Source organism: Protopterus annectens, chromosome 9.part0, assembly GCF_019279795.1.
Source record: "Protopterus annectens isolate FY-2018-M chromosome 9.part0, PAN1.0, whole genome shotgun sequence".
Lineage (NCBI taxonomy): Eukaryota > Metazoa > Chordata > Ceratodontiformes > Protopteridae > Protopterus > Protopterus annectens.
In genome coordinates, this window is record NC_056743.1 from 1,559,658,709 (window position 1) to 1,559,675,160 (window position 16,452).

At 44.7% G+C, this 16,452-nt stretch overlaps 1 protein-coding gene across 1 annotated transcript in view; it reads left to right on the plus strand.

Annotated features, from left to right (window-relative positions):
- Positions 1-16,452, plus strand: part of TTC1 (tetratricopeptide repeat domain 1) — a 721,040-nt gene that overhangs the window by 82,720 nt on the left and 621,868 nt on the right. The window lies entirely within an intron of this gene.

Sequence of the window (16,452 nt, forward strand, 5' to 3'; positions counted from 1 at the left end):
ACCCCGCCAACCAGGGCTCAATTGGAAGCACCTTTGGGCGGAAAGCTATCTTTATTCTCAGAAAATTGGCACAGTATTACAAAGGACAAATGGATACTGCAAATAATAGACAAAGGATACAGATTCCATTTTCATACATTACCAAAAAGACAAGGCATGCCAAACTGCCACCAAATCAAAGGGCAGAGGCTCTCAAGCAAATTTCCAACCTGCTACAAATGAAAGCAATAGAAAAGGTTCCTTTCACAGAACGAGGCCAAGGATTTTATTCCAAACTATTCCTTGTTCCAAGAAAAGAAAAGCAATGGAGGCCTATTCTGGACTTGTCCGCACTGATTACTTATCTCATCGTGCCAAAATTCAAAATGTTGACCTTACAGCAACTCCTTCCCATGCTGGGCAAGGGGTCCTGGCTGGTAACTCTAGACCTCAAGGAGGCATACCTGCATGTCCCTATCAGACAAAGTTGCAGAAGACACCTCAGATTTCTTGCAGGTTCAGAGCATTATCAATTCTCAGCATTGCCCTTTGGCTTATCTACTGCGCCCAGAGTATTCACGAAATGCCTGGCATCAGTAATTGCACATTGCAGACTTCAGGGGATTCAAATATACCCATACCTGGACGACTGCCTTAAACAAGCGGACAGCCAAGAAACATTGGTAAAACACTTGAACTATGCCATCCGCCTACTTACAGGCCTTGGGATACACAGTCAACATTCAGAAATCAAGACTTGTTCCATCCCAACGAATAATTTTCCTGGGTGCAAAACTGAATACAAACACCCAAATGGCTTTTTTCACAGAAGAAAAACAAGAGCAATTACCGGATTATTTCAGAAATCTGACATCACAAACCCAGCTGGACTGCAAGGAAAATCCTGCAGGCCCTGGGTTTCATGGCATCTTGCATTCTTCTGATTCCACAAGCAAGGCTGCACATGAGGAATGGTACCTAAGGAGTCTATGGTCTCAACACAGTCACAGCCTAGAAGCTTTGATGCCCCTCATTCCATGCCTTCAAAAGGAATTTCTGTGGTGAGCACAAGCAAGCCAGTCAAACATGGGTCTGCCTTTCAGCAAGCCACATATCAGCCAAACCATTACAACGGACGCCTCAGACCATGGATGGGGAGCGCACATGGAGGGCAGATGCATTCAAGGACAATGGACACAAAAAGAATTACTCCTGCACATCAACCAAAAGGAAATGCTGGCAGTGATACATGCAATCGAGGCCTTCGAACACTTCCTACATCAAGGTCACCTGCTAATAAAGACAGACAATACCACATTTATGTGGTACATAAACAAGCAAGGAGGTACCCATTCCTACCCTCTTTGCAGGCTGGCAATGAATCTTTGGGAGCTTTCCCTAAAACTCAATATAGAGCTGCAATCCCAGTTCATACCAGGAAAGGACAATGTACTGGCGGACAGCCTAAGCAGAAACATCATGGATCCACACGAATGGATGTTGCACCCAGACATTTTTCTTCAGATAGCACAATCATGGGGAAGGCCGGACATAGATCTTTTTGCCTCCCACCACAACCATCAACTGAAGAAATTCTGCACAAGGACATACCATCCTCAAGCATGGAAAGTGGATGCTCTCTCCTTCAGCTGGAATACTCTTAACAGTATATGCATTCCCACCACTACCGTTAATGACCAAGGTCTTACTGAAGATCAGGACAGAGCAACCAAAAGTGATTCTGATAGCTCCGGACTGGCCAAGACAACACTGGTACCCACTGTTAAAGAGCATGTCTCGCACTAAACCGTGGCCTCTACCACAATGGCCACTTCTTCTGACACAGCACAATTACAAAACTCTGCACACCAGCCTAAAAACCTTGCAGCTGACAGCCTGGAAAATACCTTGACTCCTCGCCAGGATAAACTATCCAAGAGGGTAAAGGATATCATCATGGAAGCCCGGCGGCCTTCCACAAGAAAGGCGTATTCAGCAAAATGGAAAAGATTTTGTACCTGGAACACCGCAAAGGGTCAAGATCCGACAGTGATGAGCATTCCACATATCCTTGAATACTTGGCTGAAATGCTCCATAATGGCCTTTCTTATTCTTCCATAAAAATTCATGCTTCAGCAATTTCAGCAGAGTACAACACTGACCCACCTGTATTTTCTCATCCTCTGCTAAGACAGTTTCTAAGAGGGATAAAAAACATCAACCCTCCAAGGAAACCACCCATGCCTACATGAGACCTTAACTTCATGTTGGAAAAATTAACTCTACCTCCCTTTGAACCAGCAGCATCTTCAGAACTACAATTCCTGTCTTGGAAGACTGCCTTCCTTCTGGCCATAACCTCAGCAAGAAGAGTATCTGAGTTACAGGCCCTCATGGCAGTACAACCATTTCTCATTTTTCATCAGGACAGAGTCTCTTTGAGAACCAATCCTTCATTCATGCCAAAGGTGGTATCCAGGGTCTCACTGAACCAAGCTATTCACCTGCCTACCTTCTTTCCAAATCCACAAAATAAGGGAGAGAAACTTCTGCATACCCTGGACATTCACAGACAGTTGCGCTACTACTTGGACAGAACTAAGACTTACAGAAAGTCTGACCAACTCTTTGTAGCATATGCTGCTGGTGTACAAGGAAAAACAATGTCCAAACAGACAATTTCAAAATGGATAGGAAATTGCATTCGATTCTGTTACTCTTTTCATGGAAAAGCTGTGCCAGCTAACATCAGGCCTCATTCCACCAGAGCAACAGCCACCTCCACAGCCATCTTAAGAGGGGTGGCTACAAAGGACATTTTAGAAGCTGCTACATGGAGCTCTGTGCATACATTTTCCAAGCATTACAACTTGCCTTTATATTCCAGATCCAGAGCGGGCTTTGCTACTGCAGTCCTGCAGGGCATGTTAACTACACCATCCTTTTCTTAGGTCCTACCACCCCCAGCTTGGCTATGGTATTCTACCCATATGTCATGACTGCAGATGCATCCTTGAAGGACATAGTACAGTTTTGTACCTACCATAAATGTAGATGTCCGATAGGTATGCATCTGCAGTCAGGGTTTCCCTCCCTCCTACCCCTCTGTGGTATTCTTTGGGAACCTATCCCTCATTTTAGCTAGCTGGGGTTATCTTTTTATGGTGTATTTGTTTTTTATTGCTGTGCATGTTTGGAATTTTTTCATCTCTCCAAATTTAGCCTTCCTTAAGGGCACCTGGCATCTGGGGCAAGAAAAACTGAAGAAGATGGCGTCGGCTGACGCTTTTATACCCCAGACGCTCTGATGTCGGGGAAAAGGGCGACATCAGCCGACGCCGGACCCAGACTTTGGAATCCGGCCGACTGAAGGGCTGGCTGAGGCAGGACAACCCATATGTCATGACTGCAGATGCATACCTATCGGACATCTACATTTATGGTAGGTACAAAACTGTACTTTTTGTGTGTTAATAGAGAAGATCAATAACTACCAAATGGCAGCTGCAGTCACTCCAAAGCTGTAGCCACCAAGATCCACCTTGATTTCCAGCCATGGAATAAGCACACCACTGACAACGAAAGGATCACAAAAAAGCACATTCTTCAGCAAGTCGTGCCCATAACAGCAGCTCGGGGAATCTGAAGTGAAGTTTGTTTGCTGGAGGTATATGATGTTGCATATTACTTAAATTCGCATGCATTTTCCATTATAGAAGGGTGTTGAAGTGGCACAGCTGTTAGTGTTGCTGTTGTACACCTCTTATTTCTTAGTTTCATTCTTAAAAGGTGTACTTTCTGAGCTGAGTCTGTCTTTTTTTTTTTTACCAGATGCTTAGGTTTCCTCCTACATCCCAAAGATATGCCATAGGTGAAATGTTGATAATCTGGGTTAACCTGTGAATTTCTATGATGTGTGTTTCTGTGTTGGACTGGTTTCCTGCCTTCTACCCATTGAATGCCAGGGTAGACTTCAGCTCCCCACAACCATGAATCAGTCAAAGCAGATAATTTGAGAATGACGTGTCTTTAAAAAAAAAGGCATCAGTTATTTACTCTCTCTAAAGGGTGTTTAGCTAATTTGAAATTTCATATCCTATAATTTGATGTCATTTATTTATTCATTTATCCTTTTGCTAAACAGTTGAAAGGGCTGATCCCAAGACCCTTTTCAGCTATGGCTTGGTTAGTGAGGCAGACAGACAAAAGTAACTTTACATAGGGGGTTATGATCAGGTATCTGTTTGTAACCATGTTATTAGGTGATCGTGATACAGATGCCAAAAAACAATAATCTTGAGAGGGAAGCTGTAGAAGTAAATGTTGGTTTCCATGCTGAAAACACACAATAGGTCATGGTCAGTGACACCCAGTCATAATTATTGGTATTGCATGGAGTTTTATCTGTTCCATGTACTACCTGTTACAAAAAAAAAAAAGTGAAAGCCAGTAAAGTACTTTGTGAGTGTTGCTTTATAGACAGCAAATAAAAAATAAGGAACCGTTTTTAAATGCTTCCTTAATTTAAGTAAGGTTCTTACAGACGAATGTCTGTAAACGTACATGGATACAAGAGGAAAAATATTCGGTGACCATTGAGAATGAAGGAACTTCCATTGTATCCGACTGTAACAGCGTTTAGGGGATGTGTAACATACACCTTTGAAAGCACTGTAATGGTTGAGTCTCATGCTGCATAAGCCCTTAACAGGTTTATCTTTTTTCCAATTTTGGAGCATAATCACAGCACTCCATTCCCTACAGTAAAGTAACAGTATAAACAAGGAGTCTGTAACATTGAAGAAATCTGGCAAGTGACAGGTCTTATTTGAATACATGTTTTTGTTGAGTGGCAAGCGATAATAGTCAGGAGAAGAGTGGATGATGGAATGCAATAGTAACTGGAAGAGAAATGTGGGGATGATGGGATGTAAAAATGAGAAGGAAGAAATGTATTGCTTTAAGTAAGAGAGGAAAAACTAGAAGAGTAAAGGCAGTGGGTTATGTTGACATAGAGATTAGAAACGGTTGCACATAATCTCACCACCTTTTCTTTGACTGGAATAACATATTCCAAATTGAAATTACTTGACATAAGAAGTAATTAAACAGAGTTTAAAGGTATTTGTGTCACAGTGTTGTGCTGCAGGTTGCATTTATTCACAGTTGCTTAGCAGTGTCATAAACCTAGTTCTTAAATTTGCATACTTGGGCACCTACAGTCTCTAATCTTTTCTTCCCATTAGTATGTTAGCATATTCCAGTTTCACTAGTCATTGTTTCATTTGTTTTTATATTCTTCTTTTCCTCTCATCCTTTGACTGGCATCACTTCTACAATAAATAAATATGGTATTTGCTTGCTTTATAGAACATTGGTCACTGATTTTGTAATTATAATGGAATTCTCATGTGTGTGATTGCATTTCACTTGGTATTTAATTTAATATTTGTGAGGTCTTCTTGCTCACTCTGTCCTCCACAAGACATTTGTTGGCTTTGTCTTTAATCACTGGGTACTTTTTTGGGCTCTTCATCTCTATAAACCTTACCAGTGGAATGCTTTAGACCTGTGGTGGGTAGGCCCTTAGAGGAGTTGTAACTCTTAAGTAGGAGGACAATTTTGTCATGCATACAGTGGCACTATGGTGGCAGGGACATGTCACCATGCTCTTTGTCTTCTAATGTACAGGCACATATGTTGAACTTGTTTTTCAGAAGTACTGCATAAACCAATGCCTTAGACCCTAAGGTGTTAGTGATGCAGCAAAAGTCTTTATACCCCCCCCCAAGAGAAGAGAGTGAAATCCATATAACCAGCTTTTGTTGAATTTTATCTGCATAGTAGGAGATATTAACACCCAGGAGATACTCTGTTCCTCAGCCTGTGTACCAGTATGCAGGCATGTTGTCTAAGTTTTTAAACTGCAGCCTGAAAGATCAAGTAAATCTCGATGTCCTTCTAATCGCATGTTGCAGTATTCATAACAGGGAGGTTCTGCCTGCAGCACCAGATATTCGGCCAGTATACCAAAGTCTTAGGAGCAGGGCTACATGCTACGTTGCTTATCAAGGCCATAAACTGACGTCAGCTATAAAAGTGACGTCTGTACCCCCCTCCCCAGAATTTTTTTGTCACAGTGATTTATGGACGTCTGGTCGCCAGCTGCAGGAATTAGTTTGTTGTTTTGGCCGTCCGATACAGATAAGTACCCCTTTGGGTTTTTTATTACTCTCTTTTGCTTTTCAAATATACATGTCAGCTAGGAAGAGGAAGTGTACTTGTGGAAGACAAATTCCACATAAGGACATGCATGAAAAGTGCTTATTCTGCTTAGGTGAAGGCCACGACTGTATGTCTTGTGATATTTGCAAGTCATTTGTACTTAAAACTCTTTGCCGCCATCTGGCTGCATTAAAGCTTTATTTAGAAAATCAGAGGGTCAGGCGTCTAGCGCTAGGCATGAAGGGTAAGGTAGGAACCTCTGACGAGCCACCTCGGAAGAAGACCAAGAAAGTTAGGCCGGACGCCCATGGTGCACCTCTGGATTCCGGTGAGACTCTCGAGGTGGATGTTAGCCCAGGGTCTCATCTGTCGTCCGTTTCACAGCTAGAACTGGGAACCTTGGTGGAAGCTGGTTCAGCTGAAATGCAGAGTATGTGCGCTAAGGTAGATCAGCCTTCAGACCCTGATGGCGATGGGGAACCACGGCTTGGGATGTCAACGGGGCCTTTTCTTCTCCCCCCTCCATCCTCTCAGGTGTCGACCTCTAAGTCAGCACATCCCTCTACTGTATACTTGTACTCTAGCCATTAGAGCTCTAAACTATCAAACTCACATGGCTAGGTTTATTTTAGATACCCTATCTAAAGCTTCTATACTCATTCCAGATATGCCAGACTCTCCGGCCAAGTCGCAACTCACTGCCCTGCTCTCTACCGCCTCTCAGGTGACCAGGCACTTCATAAAGTGCAGTTATGATGCAGTAGAGGCATCCTCCAAATCTGCAGGTTCAGGTTCTGCCCTGAGAAGATATTCTTGGGTGAGGCTACATCCCTTCCTATGGATGTCCAGACCAAATTGCTAGATGCACCTCTTGATAATGAGGCTCTTTTCAGTGCAACTTCTACAGGGTCCTTAAATCCCTACAGGATAAGGGCAACGAGCTACAAAATCTTAAACATTTACTAGTCTCTCCTCTTCCTAGATGTCATACGAACTACCCTCAAAGGACCTCATTTGTTGAGAGGCAATCATCTCATTCCAGCACCCAGTAGGGCAACGGATGGAGGCAACCTAGGAGACATTCCACTCTTAAACAAACTTCTGCCTCCACCCCAACTCCCTTTTGGATGCAGCCTGACCAGGACAGAACTCCTCCAGTGTGACTCAAACCTATTACCCAACTCCACTCCTTTATCCCTCCACTTCACCCTTTCCTACCCTCCTGGTGGAAAATTACCTCAGAGGCCTAGGTCCTTTCATCATCAAAAAGGATACTTTATGACTTAGTAGACACTTTCTCCCTTTCAGGGGATACCCCAACCACCCACAAATCAGCTTCATCTCTTCCCCGTAGTTGAAGAACAGCTTCAAGCTCCGGGCACCATAGAAAAGAGTACCTCTAGAACAGAGAGAGAAGGGATTTTACTCCAGGATGTTTTTGGTTCCAAGGAAAGATGGCCATTGGAGCCCAATCCTGGATTTGTCTGTACTCAATCTACTCCTCAAGTTGCCTACCTTCAAAATGCTCACCTTGCATCGTCTCTTACCCTTCATTCCTTACCAAGCCTTCATGGTATCCCTGCATCTGAAGGATACTTACCTCCAAATCCCTATTCACCCCAACTACAGGAAGTTTCTACATTTTTCAGTGGGTTCCTTGCATTTTCAATTTTTTGCATTGCCATTTGGGCTTTCCACAGCCCCCAGAATATTCACAAATGTCTATCCGCAGATTGCAGGCATTCAAATGTGTCCATACTTAGACAACCTCTTGATATTTCACCAGGATTGCCATTCCCACCACCACCACCTAGGCACGATGTCCAGTACCCTGGCAAACCTAGGGTTCACTGTGAACTAGGAAAAATCTCACCTGACGCCCACTCAAGACCTAGTTTTCTTGGGTTGCAGGATAAATACAGATCAGATGGCAGCTTCATCCCTTGCCAAATGCTGGAAGCCATCAGACATTAACTCCAATAACTCCTCTCTCTCCAAACCTTAACAGCCAGGGAATTATTGAGGGTCCTAGGCCACATGGCATTCCTGATACCCATGCTCCACTTAGCAAAGCTGCATATGAGAACATTTCAGTGGGTACTGAGGAGTCTGTGGAACCAACATTCTCACCCCCTGGATACTCTGCTTCCTCCCCTCCATGCCTGAAAAAAGAGGTGCAGTGGTGGATTACAGCCATGTGCCTCAACCAGGGTTTATCTTGGCAGATTCCCACACCCTCACAACAAATCTTCACAGATGCTTCAAACCTTGGTTGGGGAGCAGTCCTGCAAACCTACAAGCAAAACAGAGTTCAGGGAGAGTGGTCCTCCCTCAGACAAAGGGATCACATCAACATCAAGGAGATGAAGGCCCTTGTCTTGGCCTTGCAAACCTTCCATCCAGTCCTCTTACCAGGTACCTTTAAAAGTTGTCACAGATAATATGACTGTCCTATGGTATATCAACAAGCAGGGGGGGACAAGGTCCTACCCCCTCTGTAGCCTGGAAATTCAGATTTGGTCCCTGGCAGCAGAACTGCACATTCACCTGGAAGCAGTGTAACATTCCTTCAGCAGAGCATGTGATGGCAGACACTCTCAGCAGAACCTTGGCACCCTCCCATGATGGATCCTCCACAGGGAGGTGTTTTTGGATCTCATACACACTTTGGTTATTCCTCAGGCAGATATGTTTGCCTCCTCCCAAAACAGGGAGTTGCCTCGGTTTTGCACAAGAGATCCACATCCACAGCATGAAGGGTGGACGCCTTCCCTTTTTCTTGGGCGGGGATGTATCTTTATGCCTTTCTTCCCTTCACTTTGATTCAGAGAGTCCTTCTGAAGATTCAGAGGGACAAACCAGAAATCTTGCTGGCAACTCCCTTTTGGCCAAGACAGCATTGGATGTCCTTCATGGATGCATCTGCAGTCATAACAAGTGGGTTGTCCTGTCGTCAGGCAGCCCTTCAGTCGGCCGGATTCCAAAGTCCGGGTCCGGCTTCGGCTGATGTCGCACTCCACCCGACGTCATCTCTGTTGGTCTTCGGGTATAAAGGCATCAGCCGACGCCATTTTCCTCAGTCTTTCTTGCCGCGTGGCGCCCGAAGCAGAAGCTGTTCGCAAGTGCCGGTCGGTCGGATCCAGAGATTACTTCTACCGAATACTACTTCGAAGACTTCTAAAGCTAAGTACCCCGTTGGGGACTTTTTCTTGCCTCAGCCGATGTCAGAAAAAGTTAACAATTGTTTAAACTGTGGGAAACAAATACCTCATAAAGATTTCCACTCTTACTGTCTGCCTTGTTTAGGCCCAGCCCACGACGTAGCAGCCTGTTTGGCCTGTGCTTCCTTCAACCGACGAACGCTTAGGCGTCGGTCGGAGTTTGCAGAACAGTTTTTCGGTTCTGATTTTGCGTACATTATGCCGTCGGATCCTCCGACTACCCAATCTGGCAAAAAACGCAAAGATAAAGACCGACACTCGCGGTCCGCGGTTTCGGCCGAAACCTTGGTCAAGCAAACCGCGAGTGTCTCGGTTTTGGCCGAAACCGAGAAAACTGAACAAAGTACAGCTGAACCTATTCCTACAACTGAGGCCCCTGCTACAACTCTTGAAACGACGTCAGAAATTTTACCCACTACGGTGGTTGACTTATCAGACACCATCCCCTTGGATGTCTCTACCCCAGCACGTGGTGCTGCTAGGCCTCCAGCAGCCATGTCCATTAAGGCCTTCGCCAGGGCTAAAGCTGCCAAGACTACTAAAACAGTGCCTGTTAAACCACCCCCATCCAGGCCCTCTTCTAGTTCTCAAATGCTTACCTTGGCAGAAGATTTAATTTCTTTAATTAGAGGATCTCAATCTCACCCAGACAGGGCCTCTCAGCCCCCAGAGAAGAGACCTAGGGCAGAGCCCCGAGCCAGTGTCCTCTGATGATTCTGCTGATGAATCAGACATAACTGACCAGCCAGAGGCTCCCTTCTCCAATTTTGAAGATTCTGATGCTGAAGAATCCATCCCAGCTGCTTCCCCACCAGAAGAATTTTCCTTTGGGGAAACTTTGCATGCCATGCGAGAACAGTTCCAATGGCAGCAACAGGATTTTCAGACTCCAGAAAAGACTTAGGACCTTTCTGCACCTCCCTCAGCACAGGCCCTTGGCTATACCCCTGTTCTCTCTGTGGTGGATGATGCTTTCAATGATGCTTGCTCCGCTCCAGATTCTTTACCCCAGCCCCTACCAAACCAGACAGATTTTACAGGGTGCCAGATACTCATCACCACCTTTACAAGGCTCCACTTGCAGACCCAGAAACTATATCCCAGGGCCCCAAGGCAGTAGCCACGACCATAGCTAAAACCCTATTCCTTCTGAAAGGGAAGCAAGGTCATTAGACAGATGGGGTAAAAGGTCTACACTTCAGCTACTCTCTCAGCTAGAGCTTTAAACTGTCAGTTTCACATGATACAATACCAAGAGTTTATGCTGGATCAGTTAACTAAAAACTAACCACTGATGAATCTCTTGATAAGAAATATGTATTAGATATGGTAAATAACATACAACAGGTTAGCAACCATTCCTTAAAATGTGGCTATGATGCACTGGAGGCTTCATTTAGATCAGCCATGACAGGCACAGTGATAAGAAGGCATGCATGGCTAAAGGAACAAGCTTTACCGGATCATGTTAAAGCTAAGTTGCTAGATGCTCCTATGGACAAGACAAGTTTGTTTGGTACATCTGCCCAGCAGGTTATGAAGAAAATGGAAGAAAAGGCAAAATCTGTTCAAACTGTTAAAGATTTCTTGCAGGTTCAACCCCAAGGTTTAGCAGGAACTGGCCTGCCAAAAATTGGTCCTTTCCTGACTCCACAAAATTTCAAAGGGGCAGGAATAGACGTTCCAGAGGCAGAAACCAATCCAGAGGAGGTGCCTACAGAGGAAGACAGTGGCAAGGTAACAACAGAGGCACAGACACGGCCACTGCCACTACATCAACACAACCACAGTGACTTAACCCTATACCCGCCTACCAGGGAACAAATAGCAGCTCCTCTAGGCGGAAAGTTAACCTTATTTTCAAAGAACTGGCACTACATAACAAAGGACAAGTGGATTTTACAAACCATAGATCAAGGTTACGGTTTCACTTCCACACTATTCCAGTCAAAAGAGGAATGCCAAATCTACCTCCAAATCAAAAAACAGAGGCTCTACGCCAGATAATGGAGTTAGCAAACATGAGAGCTGTGGAAAGAGTGCCAGCAGCAGAGCAAGGAAAGGGGTTCTACTCCAGACTATTCCTAGTTCCAAGAAAGGAAAAAAGTTGGAGACCAATTCTCGACCTGTCCACCTTAAATACATACATCATTGTCCCAAAATTCAAAATGCTGACCCTACAGCAACTTCTTCCCATGCTGGGCAAGGAGTCTTGGCTGGTAACTCTAGATCTCAAGGAGGCATACCTGCACGTCCCCATTCGACCAATCTGCAGAAGATACCTCAGATTTCTTGCAGGATCAGAGCACTATCAATTCTCAGCATTGCCTTTGGCTTATCTACTGCGCCCAGAGTATTCACAAAATGCCTGGCATCAGTAATCGCCCATTGCAGACTTCAGGAATTCAAATTTACCCATACCTGGACGACTGCCTGCTACAAGGGGACAACAAAAGCAAGCTGACAACAGATTTACAAAGGGTCATTTGCTTGCTACAAGCACTGGGATACACAGTCAATTTACAAAAGTCAAGGCTAATACCATCCCAAACAAGGACTTTCTTGGGCTGAATTGGACACAGTAAAACAAATGGCATTCCTGACTACAGAAAAACAAAAGAACTCCCTCTATACTTCTTGGCACTAACAAAACTGAACAAGTTAACAGCAAGAAAAGTACTGCAGGCCTTGGGCTTCATGGCATCATGCATAATCTTGGTTCCATTTGCCAGACTACATATGAGAAAACTACAGTGGTACCTAAAGAATTTATGGTCCCAACACAGACACAGTCTAGAAACAGAAATCCCACTAATTCCATGCTTAAAACAGGAGTTCCTATGGTGGGCTCAGGCATGCCAGTCAAACCCAGGCCTACCCTTTCGCAGATGTCAAGCAAGCCAGACCATCACAACAGACGCTTCAGACCTAGGATGGGGGCACACATGCTGGACAAATGCGTGCAAGGATTGTGGACACAGGATCAACTTCAACTGCACATCAACCTAAAAGAAATGCTGGCAGTAAAACTGGCAATCCAAAAGTTCAAACCATTTCTCAAAGAGGGCCAGTTGATGATAAGGACAGACAACACCACAGTCATGTGGTACATCAACAAACAGGGAGGCACTCATTCATACCCCCTATGCAGAATGACCTTGGAGCTGTGGACCCTGGCACTCAGCTACAACATCCAGTTACAGGCAATATTTGTACCAGGGAAAGACAATACCCTAGCAGACATATTAAGCAGAACCACTTCGGATGCCCACGAATGGAAGCTTCATCCGGACATCTTCAAGACCATCTCAAAGAAATGGGGAATGCCACAGATAGACCTATTCGCATCACCTCTCAATCACCAGCTCAAAACATTCTGCACAAGGACATTCCACCCATTAGCATGGAAAGTGGATTCGCTCTTTTCAACTGGAAAGGCCTAACAGCATATGCATTCCGCCTCTTCCTTTGATACACAAGGTACTACTAAAAATCAAGGAAGAACGTCCAAGGATAATCCTGATAGCTCCAAACTGGCCAAGACAACACTGGTACCCACTACTGAGGAGCATGTCTCAGAACAATATGTGGACAATTCCCTGATGCCTTTGATGTTAACGCAGAACAACTACAGCATCATACATCCAAACCTAAAAACCTTACAACTGACTGCATGGAACATCACATAACAGCAGCTATTCCAGAACTTTCCCAAAGAGTTAAAGACATTATTCTGGAAGCACGCAGACCTTCAACAAGAAGGAACTATGCTGGAAAATGGAAAAGGTTTGTCATCTGGAGTACGGAAAGAGGAAAAGATGTGTCAAACATAGATATGCCTAACATTCTGGAGTATCTGGCCGAACTTCTTCATTCAGGCCTGTCCTACTCCTCCATCAAGATACATGCATCAGCTATTTCAGCAGAATACAGCTTTGATACACCTGTTCTTCGCACCCTTTGCTCAGACAATTCCTCAGAGGAATCAAGAATGTAAAACCTCCAAGGAAACCACCATTACCAGCTTGGGATTTAAACTTTGTGCTAGAAAAGTTGACACTAGCACCCTTTGAACCAGCAGCAACAGCAGACCTACAACACCTATCATGGAAAACTGCTTTCCTACTGGCAATTACTTCAGCAAGGAGGGTTTCAGAACTACAGGCCTTAATGGCAGTGCAACCCTTCCTAATCTTCCACCAAGATAGAGTGTCCATGAGGACTTAATCCTACATTTATGCCTAAGGTGGTATCCAGAGTGTCTTTAAACCAGGCAATCCACCTACCTACCTTCTTTCCCAACCCACAAAACAGAGGGAAAGAATACTGCATACCTTGGATGTACATAGGCAGCTACGCTACTACTTGGACAGAACAAAAAATAGCAGAAAGACTGACCAACTTTTTGTAGCCTATGCAACAGGAAGGGAAGGAAAAGCTATTTCCAAACAGACAATCTCCAAATGGATAGGAAATTGCATACGATTCTGTTACTCCTTCCATGGAAAACCAATTCCACAGAACATAAGACCTCATTCTACAAGAGCAACAGCCACTACCACAGCCTTCTTACGAGGAGTGGCAACCAAAGACATTATTGAGGCGGCTACTTGGACCTCCGTGCATACATTTGCCAAGCATTATAATTTGCCTCTATATTCCAGATCCCGAGCAGGGTTTGCCACTGCTGTACTGCAAGGGATCCTAAACACACCATAATCTACCTTTATCCTCCTCCCTAGTTGGCTATGGTATTCTACCCACTTGTTATGACTGCAGATGCATCCATGAAGGACATAGTACAGTTTTGTACCTACCATAAATGTAGATGTCCGAACTGGATAGCATCTGCAGTCAGGATTACCCTCCCACCATCCCCTCTGTGGTACTCCTAGGGTGTTTACCCTTCTAATAGCTAGCTGTTGGGGGGGAGTCTTTATGGTGTATTTGTTTTGTATATGTACATACATGCTTATTGTTGTGTTTACCTCTATCTATTTGGAAACATTGGCATCTATCCAAATTTTAGCCTGCAAGAGGGCTACTGGAATCTGGGGCAAGAAACACTGAGGAAAATGGCGTCGGCTGATGCCTTTATACCCGAAGACCAACAGAGATGACGTCGGGTGGAGTGCGACATCAGCCGAAGCCGGACCCGGACTTTGGAATCCGGCCGACTGAAGGGCTGCCTGACGACAGGACAACCCACTTGTTATGACTGCAGATGCTATCCAGTTCGGACATCTACATTTATGGTAGGTACAAAACTGTACTTTTCCCCTTCATCTCCTAGCCAAGGGCAATTACCACAGGTTACCCCAACGATTCGACCTGCTCACAGAGTACGGGGTCATTCATACACCCTCAGATTCACTCTATGGGTGATAGGGTTCTGATCCCCCTTCAGACACCTATATTCAGAGGACATACTCAGAAACCTAGTACCAGGAGAAATTATGTGGCAAAATGGAAAAAATTTTCCAGGTGGTGTCAGAAGAAAAAACAGGATCCCCTTCTTACTTGTGTGAGCTGCTATACTCATGGCTGACCTAATCTTCTGTGAAGGTACACTTGTCAGCCATTTCCACCTGTCTCCCCTTGGTTCCTCCCTTGGCATCCAGATTAGAAGTACATTTTTTCTTAAGAGGGGTCCTCCACATCAGACCACCTAGAAAACCAATACTGCCTTCATTGGACCTTAATTTTGTCCTTGAAAAGCTCACACCATCTACTTTTGACCCAGCTCACTCAGCATCTCTGAAATAATGTACTTGGAAAACAGTACTGCTGGTAGCCCTCACATCCACTAGGAGAGTCTCAGAAATCCAGGCCTTGATGGCTAACCCCCCTTACCTCATCTTCCACAAGGACAAGGTCTCCCTCGGGACTAACCCCTTGTTCATGCCCAAAGTGGTTAATGAACTGTCCTTAAATCAAGCCATTAACCTCCCTGTCTTTTCCCCTCAACCCAAAATCCATCTGAAAAAGCACTACATTCCTTGGATGTTCAAAGGCAGCTTGGGTATTACCTGGGCAAGACCAAATTCATTACAATGTCTGACCAGCTGTTCATTTCCTTTCACCCAAGGGCCCTGGGGAAGGCAGTTTCAAAATAGACTATATCTTCATGGATTTTTAAAGCTCTCTCTGCCTGTTATTCCTTTCATGGAAAGGTTTATATCTGTCAGTATGAGGACGCATTCTGCTAGGGCAGCTGCCTCTTCAGCAGGTTTTTTTTTTTTGGGGGGGTGGACCATGCTTTCATACTGGAAGCGGCCACCTGGTCCGCAGTCCATACCTTTATCAAGCACTACAAGCTAGACTTGGTCTCCAGAGCCAGATCTGGGTTTGCTAGGTCTATTCTACAGGGTCTTGTAGACCAGGCCCCTCTACCTTCTTCCCAGGCTCATACCTAAAGCTTGGGCACTCTCCCTACTGTTATGAGCACTGCAACATGAGAATAGAAGGACATAGAATAGTTGTGTAAGAATTTACCATAACCTTAGATGTCCTTCTCTTCCATATTGCACTATTCAATCCCCCCTCCAACCCCTCTCTTGCTCTGTATTGTCCATCTGGAGGGTCTTTCCCTTCCTTCTCCACATCCAAACACAGATACACTTATTGGGTTCCATTAGCCTGGTGACATTTGTGGGTCTGAAAAGCATCCCTTTTTCTGCTCCCCAGGGGTACTACTGTATGTGGCAGTCATTTCTGAAGGGGGTACATGCAGATGTCACTTTTATAGCCAATGTCAGTTTATGGCCTTGATGAGTAAAGTAGCACATAACCCTGCTCCTAAGACTTTGGTATACTGGCCGGATGTCTGGTGCTGCAGGCAGCAACCTCCCTACTGTTATAAATACTGCAACATGGAAGAGAAGGACATCTAAGGTTATGGTAAGTTCTTGCACTATTCTTTTTCTGTTTAGCATTTTGAACTTTCTAAATATATTTAATTTGTAGAGTAGCGTGAACATCCAAGAACCTTGCCATTTATCGGTCCTTGGGTGAGTTAATGAGTTA